Source organism: Mauremys reevesii, linkage group 4 (assembly GCF_016161935.1).
Source record: "Mauremys reevesii isolate NIE-2019 linkage group 4, ASM1616193v1, whole genome shotgun sequence".
NCBI lineage: Eukaryota > Metazoa > Chordata > Testudines > Geoemydidae > Mauremys > Mauremys reevesii.
The window spans coordinates 126,352,279-126,377,885 of NC_052626.1; the positions used below are offsets into that span (position 1 = coordinate 126,352,279).

General features: G+C 44.7%; 1 long non-coding RNA gene across 1 annotated transcript; it reads left to right on the plus strand.

Annotated features, from left to right (window-relative positions):
* Positions 1 to 15,087: 15,087 nt before the first annotated feature.
* LOC120403281 lies at positions 15,088 to 23,753 on the plus strand. The gene is made up of 3 exons (XR_005597513.1): positions 15,088 to 15,560; positions 22,684 to 22,751; positions 23,700 to 23,753. It is a non-coding gene; the product is annotated as an uncharacterized LOC120403281 (long non-coding RNA).
* Positions 23,754 to 25,607: the final 1,854 nt, after the last annotated feature.

Here is a 25,607-nt window from a genome sequence, read left to right on the forward strand (position 1 = left end):
CTAAAACCAGGTTCCTAAATCCTTCCTTGAGGGTTTCTTTCTCTGTGCTTTTTTCATCTAGTTTTTTTATGCAGCTGATAAGAACATAACACTGGCCATACTGGGTCAGACCAAAGGTCCATCTAGCCCAGTATCCTGTCTTCCAACAGTGGCCAATGCCAGGTGTCCCAAAGGGAATGAAGAGAACAGGCAATCATCAAGTGATCCATCCCCTGTCATTCATTCCCAGCTTCTGGCAAACAGAGGCTAGGGACACTATTCCTGCCCATCCTGGCTAATAGCCATTGATGGGCCTATCCTCCATGAATTTTTTGAACCTTGTTATAGCCTTCACAACATCCTCTGGCAAGGAGTTCCACAGGTTGACTGTGTGTTGTGTGAAGAAATACTTCCTTTTGTTTGTTTTAAACCTGCTGCCTATTAATTTCATTTGGTGGCCACTAGTTCTTGTGATCTCAACAAATGGAATTAAATTTTTAACTGGCATTTATGAAATTGTGTGAGTGTGTGTGTGCGCGCGCGTGCACATGCGGGGTGGTCTGCAGTGCTAACCTGTACAAGAAAAGAAAGCTTGTGATAAAATATAGCAAACTTCTACCCTCATTTTTCTTCAATGGTCCTGTCAGGGGGAGATTTTCAAAGGCACAAAGCACGCTTAGGTGCCCAACTCTCACTAAATGTCAATGAGAGTTGGGCACATAACTCCCATTTGTGCTTTTGAAAATCTCCTCCCTTTTCCATGCTTAGAAGATTCTTTTCATGGATGAAGTGATTAGTGGCACTTTCCAGTGAGGGCTGTAACATTTCCATTGACTACTTGCCTCTGCCAATATCTTGGGCTAAGCCTGACCACCAACAATATTACTTCTAGCTGAGGTTTTCATTCTTACTGCGGTTTACATTGTTCAGCCGGCATCCTAGCATGTGAACTCTTTGGTATTGCTACCTTTAGACAAAAGTAAACAATTGTTCTTTGATGGCAGTTCCGTTTTTCTACCGGGATAAGGGGAAACATCTGCTTTATGATTCTGGTCAACCAGAAAAGGGATATTGCATAACAATTGTTCACATTTAAATCCCTTTTAAAGACCCCCTTCCACTGTGCATCAAGCTAACTTGTCAATACGTTGCCTAGTGTTAGTCCCTTTCTCCTGAAGCCTGGCTATTTGTCTGCCCTGAGACAGTGAGCTCCTCAGAGCACTGAGCCTCCTTCTTAAGTGTTTGCATAGTGTCAAATAAATATTAACAACATTAACCAGAACAGGGTCCTTCCTTTGTTTTTCTCTCTCTTTTGCAATAACGAGAAGGTCATCTAAGAAAAAGACGGTCGACTTCCGCTTGAAACACGGCTTATCCTGTGCTGGTGACAACTTCCCCCATCTCATTCCTTTACCACCCAGCTGCCTAACTTGCCCACCCATCCCCCTTCCTGTGTTATGTGCCTCCACCCAAGAGTCAAAAGCCTCCCAACTGCTGTACCTGCTTAGACAAGTCCATCGACTCAACTACCTCAACCACCCAGCTGCTCAAGGTGTCCCACAAGGATCTCCTTGTACGGCTGACACTCCACAATCTTTCCCCCTAGACTTGGTGTTCATGTGTGACAGCCACCATTTTAGACAACATACCAGGGATTGAACCAGGGATCTCCAACACTAAAAAGCATGAGCTGCCACAGCTTGAACTAAAAAGCCAAGTGTTAGTAGGTGGGGGGCTGTAACAACTCATATCGACTGTGGATTGGCACAGTGGGGTACCTGTAACACACACTCACCAGTAGGTTACACACACATGATGGGGGCGAAGCTATTTCTTCTTCCCCCCACTTTGCATTTGTGCAATAGTCCAACTGATGCAACAAGCAATGGTATCTCATTGCAGATGGAGATGGGAGGTTTTGTCCTATACTGGATTTAAATCAGAGCCATTCCTCCTTTTATTGTGGAGTTGTTTTGAGCCAATTTCCTATTCTTTCTTTTTTTTTTAAGGCTAAGAAACCTTGCAGCCCTGGTATATTCCCGTGATGTCTTAATGTGCTGTAAGTGTATTGGAATTCTCCCTATGGCACAGAACTCACTATGCTTCAGTTGTTACATCAAGATAGCAGTACCTCATTCCGAACAGCTATCGTGTCACCTCAGATCTGTGAAATACCTTGCTGTGCTGTATTTTCTCCGCTGAAATCAATAGAGTTCAATCTTCATTTGAGAAAACATTGCAAATGTTGCTTGCTTGTTTCTCTGTCCATCCTTAGCAATGTAGCCAGTGCTTCTGAAATGTTTACAGACTCCCCCTCTACACTGAGACCTTTGTCATCCAAGAAGCCAGTTGATACCGTTGCTTAGTTGAATACTATCATTTTTTTTGCAGATCTCTATGTCTGTGGAGATCTCTCTCTCTCTCTCTCTCTTTGGGCCTGATTCTCAGTGACTATATTCCTGCACTTGGGACAGTGATAGGGAAGGAGGTTTTAAACCATCTTTACAGTCCTCATAATCCAGGACTATGCAGCTGCTCTAATTTAGGTTTAGCTTCCCAATGCTGGCACGGTGCACTCTGGCCACATGCCCAACATGCACCTGATCTGCCCTCGCTGCTGAAGCCAGTTTAGAACCCTTGCACCAGTTTTGTACTGGCTGGGAATGTCCTTGTAGAAGGGTACACTCAGGGGCTGTTTCTGCCCATTTTAAGGTGCCTTTGTGCTGTCAGAGTGGTGTAAAAGGTTTTTACCCTAACTGAAAATCAGGCCCCTCATGTCTAGAACTGGGCAAATACTGCCAAAAAAGTCCTGCTGCTATTCATTCGCTGTTTTAAGCAAACACGCTTCAGCCATGTTCACTTGTGTTTTGCATTTGCTTTCTACAGCTTTTTCCAGTGGGCAAATTTCCTGGGAAGGATGAGCACAGAGACAGTACATTTATTATGAAGGTTGCACAATATTTGCAGGACGTGACTTTTCAATTCATAACTGCAAATATTTGCACTAGTCGTCTGATTCTGAGGTTTAGGATCCGGCAGTCAGGGAACAGAAATAATACAATGCAACTTCTGTGCCCAGCCAGAACAGCTCACATTTCAACTAGCTAGGGTTTGCCCCTTTTGTATCCCCTCTTCAGAGCAGTGCATGGTGGTGTTCATGCAACATCAGATCCACTGTTTAGACTCTTCCTGTTGGTATGCATACTTCCACCTTTTCATGTTCTCTGTATGTATAAATATCCCCTGTCTGTGTGTTCCATTCTATGCATCCGAAGAAGTGAGCTGTAGCTCACGAAAGCTCATGCTTAAATAAATTTGTTAGTCTTTAAGGTGCCACAAGTACTCCTGTTTTTTTTACTGTTTCCAAAGATACCCTGAGAGAAGGGATTGTCTAGTGCTATGACTTAGAGATTGGGGAGTATCTGTGTAGCATAGGCCCCTTTAGTGTAGTATCTGAGTGTCTCACAGATTTTAATGTGTTTATCCTCACACCAATCCCATGAAGTGGGAAATTGCTGTGATCCCCTATCTTACACATGGGGAACCGAGAGGCCAAATGACGTGTCCTCATCACACAGGAAGACTATGCCAGAGCAGAGACTTGAACCCATGTCACCAGAAGTTAGTGCTTTAACCACTAGGAAACCCTTCCTCTCCTCCTATTTCTGGCTGTGTCATGGGCTCCCTGTGTGACCTTGGAAAAGTCAATGCATCTCTCTGTCTCCAATCTGCAAAGGCATTTAGGCATTGCAACCCCCTCAGAATAGCTTATAGCTCACTAGTTAGAGCATGCGCCTTGGAGGTAGGAGACCACTATTCAAATCTTTTCCCTGCCTCAGGCAGAGGGGGGGAACTGAACCTGTGCCCTGGTCTACACTAGTGGTGGGGGATCAATCTGAGTTACACAACTTCAGCTATGTGAATAATGTGGCTGAAGTCGACGTTCTTAGACCTACTCACCACGGTGTCTTCGCTGTGGTGAGTCGACTGCTGCCGCTCTCCCATCGGCTCTGCCTGCGCCTCTCGTGGTGCTTGAGTATGGGAGTCGACAGGAGAGAGCTCGGGGGTCAATTTATCATGTCAAGACTGGACACGATAAATCGATTACCGCTGGATCAATCGCTGCCCGCAGATCTGGCGGGTAGTATAGATGTACCCTATGTCTGCCATGTCCTAGGTGAGCACTCTAATTGTTATAAGGGAGTGGCTACCATCACCTCTTTCTCCCACTGGATTTTGCATGGGGCCTATCCAGGGGTGCTGGAACCATTTGTACGGGGGTGCTGAGAGCCACTGAACCAAACTGTAAACCCTGTATATGATGGAAACCACTTCAAGCCAGGGGTGCAGCATCACCCCTAATTTCAGCACCTATGGGCTATCATCCCTTGATATGTGGTTCTCACTGGGGCTTACATGGGAGATAATTGCCCAGCTGCTCACCATCAGGCTCCAGAGTGCGTGCTAAGTGGCAGAAACCTAGATGCCTACGGAGCTTTCACTGTGAAAATTTAGGCACTGAGTAAGCTGAGGCAGCGACGGAGATTGGCAGCACCAAGGAGGGGTTTTGTGGATTGCAGTGGTGCCTAAAACTGGAACTTAGGCACCTAAATCTCAGATCCCTTTGTGGATCTGGTCCTTTGGACCTAGCTCCCCATTTGTAAAATGAGGACAATAGTATTCGTTTTCTCTCACCTGTTTTATATTTAGATTCTAAGATCTTCAGGGCAGGCACTCCCTTTGACTCTGGGTTTGTACAGCCCCTGGCGTAATGGGGCCCTTACATCATTTGGGTCTTTTAGTCAATACTGTACTACAGAATAATATAATAGAATAATAAATACACTCTGTGCCCCAGTGCAGGATTAGCACAAGCTGTCCCTATCTATTGGAGGCAGAAAGTTGTTCAAGTGGAGCCATTCCTTTCAATAGAGTAAAGAAAACTGAACTGAAAGTGCTAACCGTACAACCAAGTTATTGAGCATGTACAGTAGCTATTTTTCATAATATTTCTGTCATGATGCTATGGATTTAGCAATAATATTACTTTGCTTTGTCATTGAAGAACAAGATTTGGTGGCTAAACAAGCTCAGCTAAATTTCTCGGCATTGCAGAGAGTTATTTGACGAGATGACTTCATCGGCTTTAATTGGAGCTGTCTAACTAAATCCCACCCAACTCTTTGGAAATCCAGGGGTTACAACTCAGAATATAACGAGATCTACTTTAAGACCATAAAAATGTGAACACAGAGTGGGATTATGCTGGTCAAACAATGTTAATGCAAATTTCACTCTAATGGAGATCATGTTATGAGGCCATTACAATGACAGCAAAATGATATCCAGTGAGTTCTTAGGGAGTGCCTGTTCCAGGCCATTAGGTTTTTTGTTAAGATATAAAATTACATTGGCAAAGCAATTTAATCACAAATCCAGGGAGATAGCATGGCAATGTTATTGTGTTTTCATTACCATGGTCAAAATGCCCATACAAGTGTGAGAAGACCACACAATAACACAATTACCGGGGAAAGTTATGATGGAACATAATATCAAAGCAAGTCTTTGGAGACTTTATCATGAGCCATTACAACTTGTTCAGTCCAAAGTAAAACAAGACTATGTGACTTCGGGGGAGGGATAGCTCAGTGGTTTGCAGCTTGGCCTACTAAACCTAGAGCTGTGAGTTCAATCCATGAGAGGGTCACCCAGCAATCTGGGGCAAAAATCTGTCTGCAGATTGGCCTTGCTTTAAGCAGGGGGTTGGACTAGCTGACTTCTTGAGGTCCTTTCCAATCCTGATATTCTCTTATGCTACAATTTCAGTATAAAGACTGGAATACCAAAAGCACAGTCAATGGAATTGACTGACTGTATATTTTGCTCACTGAAACATGTTGTGAAGATCAGAACTGGGGGAAAAATTCACAGCAAATAATTGATTCTGTGAATGTTATCTCTCGGACATCTGCACCAGTGCAGAGGCCGACGTAAGCAAGCCAAACCACAACTCCACATGAAGCCAATGAGATCTGTGGAGCCCGAGCACATCTGAAAACCAAGCCCAACCATTTACTGTAAATCCATGGATCTGCACTACTGCTGTCACTATTGGAAATAACAGAGACTATGCGATAGTTTGTGTTAACGCAAGAGCTTTGTCTCGTGATGCTCATGCTTTAGTCTGGGATTTTCAGAGGATCATAAAGATTTCCAAAGTGTTTGGGTGCCTAACTCCTATAGGCTGCTTTAAAAAATCCAGATTAATGAAGTGTTTCCTTTACATAGTAATTTTCACCAAGGTTCTCCACACAAGTAACAACTGAGCCCCACAATACACCTGGGATGTCTTCTAGTCTCATCTGTTCTCTCTAGGTTCTTGCACCTTTCCCATCGTTGTGGAATCTATTTTTCTCATTATACAGGTGAGTCAACCAAGTCAGGTGAATCAAACCAAGTCCCCTTCCCTAGTTCATGTGTTGATTAGTGGGGAACGGAACCCCAGAGTCCTAAGCCCTACATCCACTGCCCTATTCACTAGGAAACCTTGCCTTCACAGCAAATAGTTCAGTGTTGCTTGAGCAAGCTGTGTTCCAGGAAGGATTTTTTTCAAGGGTGTTCAGGTGTCTTCCCAGAGTACAGCATGTCTGTGAGCTATAATTGCCCTTTGCAAAGCAGGCAAGGACTTTTGAACTGTGTTTGTCTCTTGGATTTATTTTTTTTCAGTACTCAAAATCTTTTTATATCCTTTCATTTACTAGTTCAATGAACATTGTAATGGAGGGATATATCATCCAATCCTGGCTTGCAGAAACTTGATCAAAAAAGCTCTGAAGCCAATGGTGAATAGCAATGTGTCAACTAACATAGTTCTTTTTAGCAGGGGCAGCAAGTGACAGGATGACTCCCTTGAACCAGGGACTTTTGAAATTGCTGGTAAAGGCCCATATTTTAGCAGCTTTGCTGATGTTGCTCCAGGGACAGTGTGGGGAACAGAGTATAATGTAACGGTCAGTGCATTTTGCTCGATGACAAGCCAGTCTGCAATTCATGCAACCAATATGCCTAGCAAATCAATCTTGTATTAATTCACCCCCGTGCCAAGGGACAGGACAAGGTCTGTGTCTGTTAGAGCTGGGGGGACTTTTGGTTCTGTGAAAAACTCTCTGATTTGGAAGGGAGATTCCTTGGGATCCCCAGCTCTGTGTCAGCCCACATAGCAGGCTTTGAAACCTGCCTGGCAGAAAGGGTTTGGTCGGAAACCTGCCTGGTTTCTGTTGGAATTTCATAGACACCATGGAGTGTTTCCCTTCTGATGTATCAGCCTTGTCTGATGGGAAAACATTAACTGGAAAATTTCTGATCAGCAGTAGTGTCTCTATATATCCAAGTACTGTTGTTATCGTTAGTATTTATTTGTATTGTGGTAACAGTTCGGAGCCTCAGTCATGGAGCAGAACCCCATGGCACCTGGTACTGTACAAACCCAGAACAAAACCATGGTCCATGCCCCAAGGAGTTTAAAATCTAAATACAGACCTTGTCACCATAAAAGCCTCACAATCAGCAATGGATTTTATCCTTGCAACATCCCTGTGTGGCAAGAAAACATTATCCCTGTTTTACAGGTGGGGAACTGAGACATGAGGTAGTTTAAATGACTTGCCCAAGGTCACGCGGGAAGTTTGTTGTTGAGCCAAGGAGCAAATACAGGGCTTTTAAGTCCCAGTCTAGTACCCTGTTCTCTTAACCTACCGTTGCACCACATAAGATCCAGTTTGAGGCCCTAAATATGATTTTTACATGGTGGACTGGCCCGTTGTTGTCCCTTTGCACAAGTGTGAATTACACCCCCTATGAATCTTCACCAAGGTTTGCTATTTATATAAATATTACACACACACACACACACACACACACACACACACACACACACAATTATAAAGTCAAGCCCTCAAAAGTTAGGAAATCCCAGAATTATGGTTGCCTGTGCAATCTTAATGGAGCCCATCCATGTGTATGCAGGTTGCAGGCTTTAGTTACGAGATCACATCTGATTTTTTTTCCCACAGGCCCTCCTTCTTTGGAGATTTTATCTGCTAAAAGCCAAATAAGTCTCTACTGAGCGTGTGCAAACTGCTGTTTTTCAAAGGCTTAGAACTTGGCTACATTTGGGTGCATTTTCACGGGGATGGCAAAAGGCAAATGTCTGACACAAAGGCCTCCCCCATGCCAAATTTCAAGTTCCTGCTCCAAGCCTGAGTCTCTCAAAGCAAAGGTTGCCAGCCTTGTTTCAATATGGCAAAACAATGTCTTTTCCTCTGGCCTCATTCTCCGAAATGGCTAAACTATTTTGGCTGAAACTTTCCCAAAAACGTAGCCTGAGGCAGACACCTGGCATGGAAAATGTCCACCCAAATAGTTAAAGTTTAGCAAAGTTACATTCAATTAAGAACAGGGTCTTATAATGGGAAGTGTCAGGCAATCTTACTAATAGGCAATGGTCGCAGCCCAGCCTATAACACAGGGCCAAATTCTTCAATCTGTATTAAAAGCTCTGTTATGCCCGCATTGAAACCAAAGGCTAAATTCCAATTGCCTTCTATGGAGAAGGATGAGGCCCATAGTCCATGCTGAAGTAAACTCTCACTGAGTAATGGCGATGAAGCTCGGCCCTATAGATGTACATATATTTAAAGCAGACTCATTTCTCATTCCCCCAGAGTCTCAGTCTCCAGACAAGCCAGGACTAAGAGAGGCACCATAATCAGTCCCTGGTGGTGGAAGGTTAAGATGGCCTCTCATTGTAAAGCAGTGATGTAACTGGTTGGTCAACTCCAAAGGGAATTCCAGTCAGGTCCTCACTGGAACTGGAACCTCAAAGGTGAGTGGACAGTGGGGACATTATGAGGAACATGATGGACTCATGAGACATGAATGAATCCTTCCCTTCACCCCTAGCTGACTTCTGTGCATCTTCTAACAAACAAGGGCCACGTTCGCTCCTGACGTAACTCCACCAGAACCAAAGGACTTGCACAAAGGATGGTTTTGGTGCAAGGCGTTAAACATTGGATTCACAGTAAAGCAAGTCTGCACTGAAATGCTACATGGAAGCAAGTAGGCAGGGATGCCAGGCAAAGGCAGGGAGCTGTGGGGTCCACAGATTCCCCCTGTGACTCTCATCTGGTTTTAATTCTCAAAGGAGATGGCTAAATAGGAAATTAAAACTTGTACACCACTGTGCTAGAATCATTATTGCAGACCTGTCTTCCTGCCTCTGCACTTTCAGATTAATTAGTTCATGTTTGTACAGCTCTGCGAAGCTGCAAAGCCCCATAAAAGTGCTAAGTATTATCATTATTCACTTTCTAGCTGGCAGTCTGTGTACAAAACTCTTCTGCTTGAAGGACCATTTGACTATTCTTCACATCGTCATGCTGCACCTTCAGGCACGTAACCTGGTGATCACTGATGCTGAGAACTAGGGCTAAAACGTGCCTGTTATTCAAATGACTTTTCCACCCATAATGCTTGGCCAAGGTAGGTGTTATTCTCCCCCATTTGACTGCTGCAGAAGTTAAGGGGCATATTTTCAAAAGTGGCCATTAATTTAGAGTGCCTGCACTCCTGGGTACCCCTCTGAGCCACCTTGGTCCTGATTTTCAAAGGTGCTGAGCACCTGCAGCTCCCTTTGACTTCAGTTGGAGTTGTGGGTGCTCAGCACTTCTGAAAATCAGGCCCTAAGTGTCCCCAGAATCATCCATAATTACTAGACACTTCTGAAAATGTGGACCCGAGACCAAGTGATTTGCCCACTTAAGAAGATGGTGGTAGAACCTGGAACAGAGCATGGCTCTGCTAATGCACAGCTCCGTGGCTTAATCCCAAGACATCCTTCCTTCCTTTTAATGATCTAAATTCTGCTCTTGGGTCCCCGCTGCAGAGCTCCATTGCTTACTGCACTCTCACAGCCTGCAAAGAAATTCCGTTAACATCAGGGGAAGTTTGTCTGGGAAGAATACATCTAAATCTAAGGGATATTATAAATTACTCCTGATGGGTGGGGACATGGTCAGCATTTCATAAGAATCTCATCCCTTATCATCCTGCCTCTTACTATTGAGTGGTTTGTGATGACGTACCTCTGGCAGTACTGGCATCCTCAACCTAGATATTATTATTTAACAAGTTTATTATGGCAGTGCCCAAGGGATGGCCAAGAGTGGGGGCCATTGTGCAAGGTGCTGTACAAACACAGTAGTAGATGGTGCCTGCTTACAATTTCAATAGACAAGACAGATGCAGGGGGAGATATAACACGCAAGTAGAGTGGTGGGACATTGACGGCACAGGTCTCATTGGCTGATGATGTCTTTCTGGTGGTGGATAAAGCTCAGGTGCCCATACCAATTTTATTTCAGATCTACCTGTATCAGCAACCTCTGATGCTGTTGGCCACATGGCAGCAGGCCCGGGCAAGGATAGAGTGGTATTGGAGAGGTTCTGTCCTGTGAAAGGACCCAGAGGGTAGTATTGGGTGACAGTTCATCTAATCCAAATGCTGTTCTCTGGGGAGTGCTGCAGAGTTCTCTGCTGTCCCCCTTCCTGTTCAGTGTGTACAGGAGACTTGGGGAGGTAGTGAGATGTTTTTGGTACTCAGCAATGAGTATACGGATGACACTCTGCCCTGCATCTTCATTTCATCAGAGCTGGATAATTCAGTTGCTTTACGTCCCCAGAGTCTGACTTAGGCTGTATCTTCACTGAAAACAAGGTGATGTTGGGGGGCGGGGGCAGGGTTTGGATAACTAAAGCACATTAGAGATCCCACTGTAGAGCCCCAGTGGAGACAAGGCACTGTAGTTTATACCAGAGGTAGCAAGGCCATGTGAGCCATGAACGGGACCAGAGTGCCTTGTTACCTCATGGTAAAAACGATAATGCCCTCCCTCCGCTAGGGTTTTACAGCTGGATAGCTATTGCTCATTGGTTATCCTATACTAACAACAGACCTATTTTGGCAATGAAGCCAAAGCCAGAGACTTGAGCTTGGAAGCGAGCAAACTGGAGGAAGCTCAATGTGGATAACACAGAAATGGAGGAGTTGCATTGGCAGAAACATCCAGATTAGAGGGGGGAGATTATACCTCTCCCTTTCATTGAGGGGGGACATCTGTCTTTTCTTACTCACATCCAAATCCAGGAATCCTACTGGATCTTCAGCAACTTCTAAATACTCAAGTAGCTGCATTAGCTTGTGTTTTTCTTGTTTTGTTTTTTAATGTTGTGCGGCGTTATTGCTTGCAAACATTTATTAACTTTGGTACTGCCAAGCTGATAAGAGTTCATCCCTACACATGCAGAACTGCCATGGATTTCAATGAGACTTTTGCCTGCATTGTGACTTCAGTATCAGGACCTTATTGCTATCATTGGAAGCACCATGAGGCTTGGGGGAGCTGTTCTATAGGGATGGAATCCTGTAAACACTGGTACACATCTTGACTTGAAATACTAGAGCTGGCCAAAGAACAATTCCACTTCACAACAACTTTTGAGGTTTCGAAATTTGTTTTCGTTCCACATTGGAAAGAGAACAAAACCGTGAGAACATTTTTCGAAAATGGAATTCTGCCAAAAGGCCCATCTTTGAACAGAAAAAGTCAGGTTTCCAATTCTTCTCTCCCTCTGGAAATGACTGGAGAGCCTACCCTGGACCTCAGCAACCTTCTCAAGGAAAACTTGGTTGAAATCAATATACTGCTGCAATAGCTTTCAGCTTTGAGGCAAGAACGTATTTCGACAAAAATAAATTAATAAAAATTTTCCAACCAGTTCTATTAAACACATAAATAGTTCGCAGGATCAAATACACCTTTGCAAGATGGGCGCCTAAATCAATAAATATTACAAAATCTATATAGTAATGTAGGACCCAACCTTGCTCTCCTTAAAGTTACACTTGACAATGGATAGGCAACTGATGTGATACCATTGCCTATCATGCTGATCAGTATTGTTTCCTTCTGCTCTCCGTCCGTCTGTTGTATCCACCTGGTGTCTCTCATCTTATACTTAGACTGTGAGCTCTTTCAGATGGGGTGCATCTTTTTGTTACGTATAAAACACTTAACACAATGGGGCCACGACTGGAGCACAAGACACTATCATCATCATCATCATCATCATCAAAGAAGTCTTCTAACAGTTATGGATTCTCTTAACCCAGTGCTTAGTTAAAGGTGAGATGCAAACCAAAAACTAAATCCTTCATTGTTCTTTTCTGCATTTTTATAATGTATGAGGCAGCTTCATAAAGTTTGGAGGGAGGGTGTTTGTTTTATTTTACTCTCTTTTTTAATGATAGAAACATCAGGTCTTCACAGTGCTGGAGGACGCAGGCAAGAGCACTGGAGGATCTGATGAATGGTGACATCTGATGTCACATGAGACTGTAACCTGAGCAACAGCTTCACTCCCAATGGAGGCAGAAAGGGATGCTGAGTCATTGCCTGTTTCTGCTTCTCTATCACCTTTAATGAAAAGCTTTGCTGGAAGATTCGCCACCCCCAAAAAAAATTAAAGAACAAAAACTCAATTATAAATGAACACAAGGAAAAATATCAGCTAACATCAATGAAACTGTAATTTCCCGAATGAGCTAATTTTGGTTCAAAAGTCAGTGTCCGTTGGTAATTTTCTAAAGTGGCTACGAACAGGAATAACTTCTGAGATGGAGGCTTTCCAGCAAATATAGATGACTACATTAATAAGTCTGCAGTCAGAGAGAATGGGAAGGAAATCGGAAGGGATCTTGTTTAATGAACTAAAACCAAGAACTGTCACTGAAGAAAAACACTCCATTAAAAGATTACAAGTTTCTTTTCTTCCTTTTCTCGAGTTTATTTCCCCTTTCTTTTAAAATCCATGTTTATCTTCCTATTTCCAGCAAATAACGTGTTTTTTTTAAAATTTAAACAGCCTGCTTCAGATGATACTTCTTTCCTCCTCCTTCCACCGTGAAGTTGCATATTTGGGGTCCATGAATAAGAACATATTATGAAAGCAAACATTTACATCCCTTGCTTTGACATGGCAGAAACATACAACTGCCCTTTCAATATGGACAAGAGTCCTCTCTCTCTTCATGCTTAGCTGGCCCCCATGGCCATAAGCTCCAAGCATTCACAATCTTTAACGTGTTACCGTGTGGTATCACGCAGTGCTATTATCCACAGTTGATAGCCGGGGAAATAAGACACAGAGTCACCAGTCTCCATTGCGAGTTGGGTACCTTAATACCTTTGAGAATCTGGGCCTATGTGATACATCTAAAGTCATCTGTTAAGTCTACAGCAGAGCAGGGATAGGAACACAGCTCTCCTAAGTGCTAGACTCATGGCCTACACATTAGACCATCCTTCCTCTCCAAATGTCAGTTTTTAAATGTAGCCAATATGTATTTTTACATATAATGGGCCCAGTTCTGCCTCCCCACGTAAAGGCCACATTGTTGCCTGTCTAACACGCCCATGCAGGGACACAAGACATCCTGCTTCCTCTCCTGCACTGGCTGGCTACATCACAGTGGAAGGAAGCAGCAGTAGGGTGGGGAGGAGGGAGGCCAAGTGTGGGGAGGGAATCGTGTCTTGCTTCTGTCCCGTCACAGTCCTGGGAGAATAACATACCATCCCCTGGCCTCCCACCCCAACCCCAGAGCAGGGATCGAACCAGAAAGCAGAGTCGCAATCTGGTTCTGAGTCTGTGCCTGGGGTCGCACAGCTACGTGCTTCCCCTTACACTTAATTATCAATTTGTTAATTACTGTTAATTAATAGAAGTTGTTTCTTCTTTTGCTTTCCATGCACTCAAATGGAGCAAGTGCCTGGCCTTGGCTCTGGGTATTCCTTGACACATTTGAAAAATAGAGTTGCAGCATCACCTGCTCTTGTGAGTCTACTTATGAGAGTCAGTGTTTTTCTTAAAGCCTCGTCTTCTGGAGTCTTGTGATTCTTGTGATTCTTAAAAGTAAGTCTCCAACCCTTGTGATTGCAGGGGAAAGATTGACCCCAAAAGGCTCATAAGCCAGACAGCAAATTAAAGGAACTCCATTTTTTAAATATCATGTTTTTAAGACAATCTCATGATTTCAGGGGGGGCTGACTCATGATTTTTGAACATGTGGGGTTAGCAATGCTGCAGTTATAAAAATAGATAATCCCCCGCCGCTCAATTACCAAGATAAATAATAGCCAAACAGCTAAATCCTGCTTAGACCTATAATTTCTTGTTGTGTGTGGATGGACACACACTGCACTGAGACTCAGGCTTTCATCTGTGGAGGTCTCTGAGACAACTACTGGTATGTCAGCCAAGATGGTGGCTGCCACTCATCCATGTGAGGTAAAAATGGGTATTATTGAAAAATCCATATTCCGGATCTCAATGTCATCCTAAGAAGCCTCTTCTTCCTACCTGGCTAACATCACATGTTGTTTGCTGTTACCAAAGAGCCTGAATAGGCCTAACCTTCCTTTCTCAGCTCCTGTCCTGGAGGCCCTTCAGGTTTCTGAGAGAGCCAGGATTGCATTGGAAAACACGTGTCTCCCAAAGCCCTTCTGTAATGGGTTTTCAGGCTGTACCTCTATACACCTATTGTTTGCTGATAGCCTTCCACTGGTGCTTTTAATAGCTCCATTACAGCAGCAAGGACAGTGCATGACATCTATGCAAAGCTGAATTGTAAACGTTTTTTAATGAGGATGATTCAGCGTACCTACTGTCCCTATTATCATGGTGAGAAATAGGGGTTGCATTATGCTAACATTTCAGTGTACTGAAGCTTGGCCACGATATATTAGTTAAGAAAAGACTGCAGCTATCAGTTGTGACTTGTGGTTTTAGGTAGTTTGGCAGGGTGGACTAGGTCCAGACGCCCCTTGTCCCAGAATAGAGCAGCGAGAAGTCCTCCAGGCAGCCTAGAGTGGCTACAGAAGAGCAGCTAATGAGAGGGGCTGCTGGAGTGACCAATAAGGGGCCAGGAGGGCCAGATAAAAAGCAAGCAGCAGAGCAGAGCCTTCAGTTGCTGTGTGAAGCTTGATGAGGGAGGACTGAGTGCCTGGCTGGCTGGCTAGAGGAGCAGCAGGCCATGGACAGCTCACTGCAGAAAACTCACCAGGCAGAACTGAGCCCAGGGAAGGCTGGATGGATAGAATAGCAGCAGGACCATGAAAAGGTCAGTGTGGGCAGGCTGAGCCCAGGGGACTGAGCCCAGGGAGGGCTGCTGAAAAGGACACCAGCTGAGGGTACCCAGATGGGCCCCAGCTAGGCGTCTGAAGAAGGCAGTGCCTCTGAGAAGAAGCCTAAGAGCTACGGCCCCAAACAAGGGCTGTGATAAGAACTTGGGACTGTATACCCCGGAAGGGGAGACAGTGTGTGCGACTCGGCCGGAGAGAACCAGCCAAGAGACCCAGTGGCCAGGGGGTGCTCACGAGAGGCAGGTGCCATCCTGATGTAAGACCAAAAAAGAAAAGCAGGTTCACACCTAACCGAGAGAAAGGGGCCATCCATGAGAGGTGAGTGCCTTTCCCTCCCCCCCGCCCCACGAAAAGAACTGTTTGCAGGCAATATCGGCCAGAGACCAGGGGTGCCCCCGAGAGGTGGGTGCTGACACTGTTGCAGGCAGAAAACTATGTATGCAATAATAATAACGACACCATGCAATTCTCTAGCACTTTTCACGAACAGTTCTCAAAGCTCCTTCTAGGGATGTGCTGGAACCAGAGCTCCAACACGTTCATGTTAAGGGGAAGTTTTGGATTTGGATCTGGATCCAGACTTGGCAGCTGGTCCTATCTTATAATGGGGAGCATCTGGACTTAAGATCTGAATACCTCTCGAGTTTTGGAATCGGGATCTAACATTTGTAGCTAAACATCACAACCTCCTGCTCCAATGGAGCCACAACCATAGCAAGTATTATTAACCCAATTGAAGGATGGGGAACCTGAGGTGTGAAGTGATTTACCTGAAGTCACAGAGCAAATCAGTAGCAAAGCCAGGATTAGAAGCCCCAGCCAATCCCCAGCATCTGCCCTTCCCGATAGATCACTGCTTTGCACTACAACGAAAGGCTCTCTTAACTGCAAGAGCGTGGACTGCTCTCTGTCACCAAATTGAGAGTGATAGCCGGAAATCAATCTAAATATTCCAGCAACCTCAGAATGGCAGCAGAAGTGATCTAACAATTGACCCACATGCTCTTCATAGGGGCAGAGGCAGCCTATGGGTGAAATGATCTTCACTGGATCAGTACACTCACATTGCAGTTAGAGATGGGGGCTTAAGCTGCAAATGGGGATTCAGGTGCAGGTATTTGGTTCAATCCATTAGGATGTTAAGGGGCTAGTACTCCGGCTACTTGGGTTCTATTCCCACCTGTCACTGACTACTGTGTGGCCTTCGGTAAGCCACCTCACCATTCAGTGCCTCAGTTTCCTCACCTGTAAAATGGGGATAAAGACACCACCCTTCCCTGTAGAGTGCTTTGAGAACTCTGGCAGAAAAGAGCTTATTAATTATTATTGTTTAACGACACCAACCTAGATTCAGGGTTGTTTGAGGGAATGATTGGATCTGGGCACTTATTACAATAAAATGAAAGCCCCTCGCTTATTGTGTGTGCTCACTTCACTTCATTTTTCACGGGCTGCATCTAATGACACCAGTGCAACCTCAATTGAAAAGCTATTAATTCTCACGCTCGACAGTGGGCTTTAAAGTCTGCCCCAGTGGAGTTTGTGAATGGGTTTTGAACGATGGAGCAGAGATTCCACAGGAAGCTGCGATGGAGCTGCCCCAATTCTCATGAATACAAATCCCCGCCGGCTGACTCCAGCACTCTGACAATGTTCTTGAATGCTGAAAATAGTCACATTCATCATCATAAATAACCGGCTAGGTCACTGTGAATGGTGAAGTGGCTCTGATAGATTATTTTGTGGAGGGTCCCAATATGCAAATACTGGGAATAATCAAATCCTCTGACAAACAAGGAGAGCGTTAGAAATAATTGAATCACTGCCTTGTTATGTATGGACTGATTTAGACCCTCATTATGGATTTGGCAAGTACTTAGCATAACAAATCAATTTAAAATGGAACATGAGACTAAGGTAATTCATAATGAAACTAAAACTCAGGATTATGAGGCAAGAGTAAACCTCTTCAGCTGAAATTAACGGCCCAGCTATTACAGAGGAAGTGTGGGCCAGTGGATAAAGCAAAGACATAGGGAAAAGAGAGGTTATCCAGTGGCTAGGAAGCTAGCCTACTAGTTGGAAGACTGAGGTTCACTCCCCCGCTCTGCTACAGACTCCCTATGTGACCTTGGGCAAGTCATTTAGGATACATTTGCACCTTGAACTGGGCGGTAAAATTTCAGCTCAAGTAGATATACACGAGTCAGTGTTTTAAAAATAGAAGTGTGGCTGCTGTGGGATAGGCTGGCAGCCCAGGTAAGGCCCAAGGGTCCTGGATGGGATTTTTCTCAGGCCACATAGCCCATATCCACCCACTACAGCTACACTTTGGTTTTTAGCATGCTAGCTTGATCAAAGCTAGCACACATCTGTCTGCCTGGGGTGGAAACTCAAGCTGCAGCTCCTTAGTCTCTCTCTGCCCCAGTTTCCCCAGCTGTAAAAAAACTGGAGATAAGAGCACTGCCCTATAGCACAGATGTTGCAAGAGGCAAGATGTTAAAGATGGTGAGCTGCTCGGATAATGGGTGCCAGATATGTCCCATAGACAGATCAGCATTCTAGTCCCAGGCCTGCCTCAAACTTGCTGTCTGAAGCCAACTCAGGTCACCAATCAGTGCCTTGGTTTCCCTGTCTATACAAGGGAGCTATAAGACTGAACCCATCTCACATGAGTCTTGGGAGATTAAGTCATTAACATCTGCAAAGTGCTTTGAGATCCCTCAATAGAATGTGCTGAAAGGGCACAAGTATTTATCATTTTTATCACAGTAGTGCCTAGAGGTCCCAGTCAAAATCAGATCTCCATTGTGCTTGATGCTGTACAAACACCGCATAAGAGACGGTCTGTGCGCTAAAAGCTCCCCGTCTAATAGAGCAGACAGACAAGGCGTGGGAGAAAGGAAGTACTGTTGCCCCCATTTTGAAAACTGGGAACTAGGAAACAAAGAGAAGTCAGTGGCGAAACTCCCATGGACTTCAATGGGGTCAGGATTTCCCCCTAAATAACTTGCCTATGGTCGTACAAAGTCTGTGTCAGAGTCCAGACTGGAACTTGGGTCTCCTGAGTATCTGTCTAGTAACTTAACTACAAGCCTCTCCTTCTTCTGCAGTAAATTAATAATTATTATTAAAACAGAGTGATATGTAGCAGAGCCACAAATTAGTTTCTGACTGCAACGGAGCAGCCAGATAAGGTTACAGGATACACAGTGTTCGTGCGGCTTAGATCTGTGCGCATTATGTAATCTTTGAGGGTAGGATGTGCATTATTGCAAGTCACTGTCTGGAAGCCTAGCTTTCCAGTGGAAATCACCCTAACCTATTGCAAAACTCTGGAAGGATGTAGCAAAGAGTAATCAATCAATTGCTGTCAAACTGGGAGGGTGTATCTACTGAGGTACCACAGGGGATCAGTCCTGGGTCTGGTACTATCCATGACTTGAATAATGGAGTGGAGAGGATGCTTATAAAATTTTCAGGTGACATCAAGCTGGGAAAGGTTGCAAGCACTTTGGAGGACAGGATTAGAATTCAAAACAACCTTGACAAATTAGAGAATTGGTCTGACATCAACAAGATGAAATTCAATAAAGCCCAGTGCAAAGCACTACACTTAGAAAAGAAAAATCAAACACATAGCTACAAAATGGGGAATAACTGACTAGGGGGTAGTACTGCTGAAAAGGTTCTGGGGGTTATAATGGTTCACAAACTGAATATGAGTCAACAACAGGGTGTACTAACAGGAGTGTCATATGTAAGACACACAAAGTAATTGTCCTGCTTTACTCAGCACTGATGAGTCCTCAGCTGGAGTACCATGTTCAATTCTGGGTGCCATGCTTTAGGAAACTGTGGATAAATTGGAGAGAGTCCACAGGAGAGCAACAAAAATGACAAAGGTTTAGAAAACCTGACATATGAAGAAAGGTTAAAGAAACTGGGGATGCTTAGTCTTGAGGAAAAAAGACTTGGGGGCCTGGGCGGTATGTAATGGAGGCTGGGGGAGGCTAAGCCTCCTCAAACCTGTGCTTATGCTTCCCGCCACGGCCCTAGGGCCAGAGCTCCTCCAGGCAGCCAGGGCACGGGATGGTTCGGGCGGGCTGGTGGGCCGGGGCTCGGGGAGGGGTGGGATGGTGGGATGGGCTAGGGCTCGGGGAGGGGTGAGCGGGTTGGGGCTCGGACAGGCCAGCGAGCCAGGACTTGGGCTGGCTCGGGCAGGCCAGGGCTCTTCTGACCACTGTGGAGGGGCTTGGGGCTCCTCTGGCCCCAGTGACTGAGAGCGGGAGGAGGAGGGCCTTGGGCAGAAGGGGGGGCATGGGGCTAGCCTTCCAAATGGGGTGGTTCACGTGGTGCCCATGCTAAGGGGAAACCTGATAACTTATTTTAAGACCGTTAAGGGCTGTTATGAAGAGGATGGGGATCAATTGTTCTCTATGTCCACTGAAAGTAAGACAAGAAATAATGGGCTTAATCTGCAGCAAGGGAGATTTGGGTTGGATATTAGGAAAAACTTTCTAACTATCAGGATAGTTACGCTCTGGAACAGGTTGTGGAAGCCCCGTCATTGGAGGTTTTTAAGACCAGGCTGGACAAACACCTGTCAGGGATGCTCTAGGTTTACTTGGCCCTGCCTCCGTGCAGGTGGCTGGACTTGATGACTTCTTGAGGTCCCTTCCAGCCCTGCGTTGCTATGAATCATTGAGAAACTAGCTCACTTAACCACTACAGAACAATTACAGATCAAAATAACTTGCAAAGTCAAGCAGTAGACTGTTCGGAAATGCCAGTTTTTCAGGTTTCAGAGTAACAGTTTTTCAGTTGCCTGAGAACTTTAATTAAGCCCCTTTCTGTATCCTGTGCTTGAATTAGGCAGAGGTCCTGTGGAAAAAAACCCAGCATGTGCTTGTGTAATTAAAGACTGTATCATAGTGCACAAGGAGGCTGAATTAAGGTACTGGGGGATGAGGATCTGAAGAGCTACTGAATCTGTATGATTGAGTTTCTTTGCGTAACAGGAGATAGGAATCAGAGCACAGAGAATTCATCAAGTCACTATATTATGGGTAGAGACTGGTCCCGAATTCAGATGCAAATCTCAACTTTCCCCAAGTTTGTTTGGATGGTGGGTTTTGTTTGGGGCAGTGAAATGCGATGAAAGCACTTCCCACCTTCATCACTCACAGCTGAGCAGATCCAGAATCTAGCTGTGTTCTTAATCGGCCTTCACCACCCCAGCATCCAATAGGGTAACCAGATGTCCCGATTTTATAGAGACGGTCTCGATTTTGGAGGCTTTTTCTTATATAGGCTCCTATTACCCCCCACCCCCATCCCGATTTTTTACACAAGCTGTCTGGTCACCCTAGCATCCAACCACCATGCAGTCATTAATGGATTAATTAATGGAGCCTCAATGTCAATATAGCTTATTTTGGTGAATTCACTGAAATAAGCTATACTGATATAGGCACTTTTATGTTGATATACCTGAGTTTATCCTACAGGTTGCACTGATTTAAAAAACTGTATGTAGACAAGCCTTAATGTTACATAATCTTGTCCTGGGTGCTTTGCACAGGAGGCAGTCTTACCTAGTAAATAAACAACTGGATTGATTCTCTGTACATCTGAGTTTTATTCTCAGCTCTGCCACTGGTCTACTGGGTGACCTTGGGCAAGTCGTTTCACTGCCTGATGCCTCAGTTTCCCTATCTGTAAAATGGGGGTAATTATTTTTACTGCCTTTGTGTAAAGTGCTTTGAGATCTGCAGATGAAATGCACTAGATAAGACCTAGGTATTATTATTATTATTCTCCAAAGACCTATAATTTTTTAATGGAAATCACCCTACACTACTGCAAGACCCTGTGGACAAATTTGCATGGGTTTTTTTAAGAGCTTTAAAATTCACTCATTTTACCACTAGAGATGGATATAAGAGAGAGGAGTTCACAAATAAGGGACCAAAATAAGTCTCCTGTAAGAAGGCCTAAGTGGTGCGTACATGAGTGTCACCCCTGCATGATAAAACAGTACCTGGAAATAAAGATAAGACAACAACTCGAGAAGCAAATTTTGCCTGAAGTTCTATTTAGTGTGATGGAATGGCGTAGTGCCTAGAACTTTGCAGTGAGACTCCAGGGATCTGAATTCTCTACTTGGCTCTGCCACTGACCTGCTGTGTGACCTTGAACAAGTCACTTCACTTCTGTTTTGCTTCCCACCCTTTGCCTACTTATATTGCAAGCTCTTGGGGCAGGGACTGGCTTTGCGTCTGATCTCAGTCGGGGTTTCTAGGTACTGCTGTAATAAATATAATTATATTTGGTGTCTCTCACAGAACTTTTTTGCATTCTAGGAATCCTACAACCTGAGTAGATAAAACAAAACCCTCACACCTAATGATTAAACTATAGGTTTTTAGTCTAAAATAAAAGGAAATCCTGGGTGAATAATAGCCAAAGAAATGAAACTGACTAATATGAGGTACTCTGAGAACTCAAAACCCGGAGTCCTGCCAAGTTAGAGAATTGATACAGCTTAGTTGGCTATATAGGACAGATAATATGAGGCTTCTAGGATGTTGCTCTGACAGCTCTAGTGCTTGTGACTTTGTTCCCTCTGTGTCTCTGGACAGACCTATTCGCTCTAACGTCACATGCAGGAGATGATTTTAATTGGGGAGCTTGTCATGGGGAAATATGCTTCTGAAAAACCGCCACTTCCTCCTGTTCCCTTTGTGGAAGTGCCATTCGCAGTACAAAGAGGGTCGAGTGAGCTAGACAACCCAGCTTGGCTTAAAAATTTGAGCCTTTTTGTGAAACAAAACGTATCAAAGAGACTTTAGGGCTGGTGAAAAGTCCCAGAGTGTCAGTCTGTCTGCTCACAGAATCGATATAACGCAGACAACAGCAGCTTCCCCAGACTGTCCCACTGACATGTCTCCACATGGGCAAGGAGAGACTATGGTCCAGATTCTCAAAGGTATTTAGGCCCCGAACTCCCAGTGAAATCCATTGGGCAAGTTTGAATGGCATCTTTGACCAGCAGCTGTAAATTGTCTGCCTATGACAATCACAGTACCAGGATAGTAGTTTGTTAATTACATGCAGTTGGCACTGGGGCGTTTTGTGGGGGGGCGGGTTTTTTTGTCCATCTCATAGAATCATAGAGTATCAGGTTTGGAAGGGGCCTCAGGAGGTCATCTAGTCCAACCCCCTGCTCAAAGCAGGCCCAATCCCCAGCTAAATCATCCCAGCCAGGGCTTTGTCAAGCCTGACCTAAAAAAACGCTAAGGAAGGAGATTCGACCACTTCCCTAGGTAACTCATTCCAGTGCTTCACCACCCTCCTAGTGAAAAAGTTTAGCATGATACAGCATCTAATAAGCCAGATCCTCAACTGATGTAAATCAACATAGCTCCATTGATTTCAGGAGAGTTATTCTGCTTTCCACCACCTGAGGATCCGACTCTGTCTGTTTTGAACGGGAGATAACTGTAGGTGAGTCTTTTGATATTTCAGTGATTTGCCATGAGGCACACAGAATGAGAGCAGGTTTATAGGTTATCACGTGATACTCTCCTGCTGTTGTAGGGATATTTAGGACACCGCTACTCCAGGGAGGTTCCATCAATATAATGTTCTGGATTTCTGATGTTTGCTTTGTTTTATTGGCAGAGGTAGTATGTGGGTCAAATTCTGCACTGGTGTACACTGCACTTATCCCTGTTGCCTACACTAGTGTCCCAGTCTCACGGTGGGATATAAAATGGTGGACCCCCATGTCTATCTGCTTTGACTTTAATGGGGCTTCACATGGGCAACCAGAATCTGTGCATGTGTTTCACAGCAGGATCAGGGCCTATGTTTGTACAGGATGTAAATCAACGCAGTATTTGGCCTCGTGTATGGGTATAGATATGTCCTCTTCCAAACCCCAGCGAGTTCCACTTCTGGGAGAGGTATTATTCCATCCCAAAGGTGGGGTCTATTTTGCACCTATCACAAACTTCATTTCAGCCAATGATGGGCCACTATGATATGGAAGGTTTCAGAGTAGCAGCCGTGTTAGTCTGTATCTGTATGTATAAATATCTCCTGTCTGTGTGTTCCATTCTATGCATCCGAAGAAGTGAGCTGTAGCTCACGAAAGCTCATGCTAAAATAAATCTTTGTTAGTCTTTAAGGTACCACAAGTACTCCTGTTCTTTTTATGATATGGAACTGGCTTGCCCTAAAGCAAACTTGCCGGTTTTTTTGGCCAAACCATCCCCTCTTTTTCGGGTGCTCTGCGCCCAATCCGGCAAGGTGCTGAGTACGCTGACCCCAATCCAGCCAAGCACTTAAACATGGGATTCCCCACATGTTTAAAGTGAAGCATGTATTGAGGTGTGGTGCTGGGCTGGAGTAGTGACCCTTGCAGAACTGAGACTTCTGTGTCCGGTGCAGGTGTGACACTCAGACATGGATATCCCTGTTTGGAGCCTGACAGCAATCAGAGGATAATACCATATGGGACCAGACACTCCACTAATGCTGCCACAAAACCCATGGGACTAAGTATCTCTGCCTTACTTCTTTTATTGCCTTTCTTACAGGGGACCTCTAACTTTGCACAAGAACACTGTGTCCAAGGTGAGGTTGTGGTATTATTAAAAAATGCCATTATTCATGGGCTTTCCCCTAACTATTCTCTCAGTCAGAAAGTGCCTGCTACCTAACTGGGCTGAAGGAAGATCTTGTGGCTATGACACTTCAAGGACCCAATCCTGGAAGGTGCTGAGTTCCTGAAATTCTCTGACTGACCTCAAATCCCACTGACGTCAAGGAGAGTTGTAGGGCATTCGGCAAGTCTGAAAACCAAGCCACATATTCAATGCCTAAAACAAGATTTTCGGAGGAAGGATAATGTGTGGTGGTTATGGTGTTACGCTGCAACTCAGAAGGTGTGGGTTCAGTTCTCTGCTCTGCTACTGACTCCCTTTGTGGCCTTGGATAAGTCATTAAGACCTAGATCATCATAGGTCTTTAGGTGCCTAACTCCTGTTGGAATAACTGATTTCATAGGTAGCAAGGCACCTAAAGACCTTCAAGGATCTGGACCTCAGTTCCACATCTGTAAAATGGGAATAAGAGTACATCCCTAGCTCCCAGTGGTGTTATGAGGGTGAATATGTTAAAGATTGTGAAATGTTCAGATACTGTAGCATTGGGGGCTCTATAAATCCCCAAAATAGACAGGTGCCTGCATTTGGACACACACATTTTGGCCTTAAATCTCTCTGTGCCTCAGTTTCCTATCTGTTCAAATGCATTAGTAAACAGTTACCAGCTTCACAGGGGTATTGTAAAGTTTGGTTAACCAATTAATTTAAAGGATATAGAGATCTTTAAATGGAATGAACTCCGACCAGAGTTTTCAGGGGGGACCAGCGTTCACAGTTGGGGCCAGAAACCTAAATAAGAGGCCAGATTTTCAGATGAGCTCAACAGACTAGATGCAGGTTGGATGCTGGGCATTTCTGAAAATCTGGTCATTAGTGTCACAGTGGGAGCAGCTGGATGCTAAGCTATTCTGAAAATGTGATCGTTACACAGGTGTCTAAGTGGGAGCTGAGCTCTGTTGAAAATCTGACCCCTGGTTGTGGGCACTGAGCGCTTGGAAATCTGTCCCCGAACCCTTTCAAAAACTGGCTCCCTAGAAGGGCCAGCTTCCAGTCACCGTTCCACTGTTGTTAATCAGTGGAGTTACTCCAGTGTAAATCTGGCCCTCTAGACACAAATGATTATGAATTATTTATTTAAAGAATCACAACTCCATCTTCATCATACAAATCAGTGCATATTCCCTTGCTGAGTAAACGAGCTGGCCTCATTTCCCAGCTCCCAGTGCAGAAACGATCAGCACTCATCAGGGCCCCAAACCGGCTGGGCGACACAATTCAGAGCTCCAAAGATGACACAGAGCGTCTGAGCCATTACCAGGGGCTTCGTTTCAAGACTTTGCGAGAATGACTGTGAAAGCTAATGACCGCAACATTAATGTGAGGATTAGTATGAAATATCACCAGGCCCTATACTATGGAGACAAGAGTGTAGTAGGATTCAAAACACTTTTATGGATAATGAGAACATCCAGTATCCTAATGCACGATTTTTTGAAGGGCTTTAAACCTTCTGGCTTCATGAGGGAACCTCTAATTAATTGGAGCGAGGAGGAAACTTCCACTGGCACCAGATTATTCCATAACTGCCTACAATGGAATTTCTTGCACCTGCCTCTGAAACAGCTGGCACTAGCCTCTGACAGGATACTGGATCAGATGGACCACTGGGCTGGGCTGACCTGGTATGGCA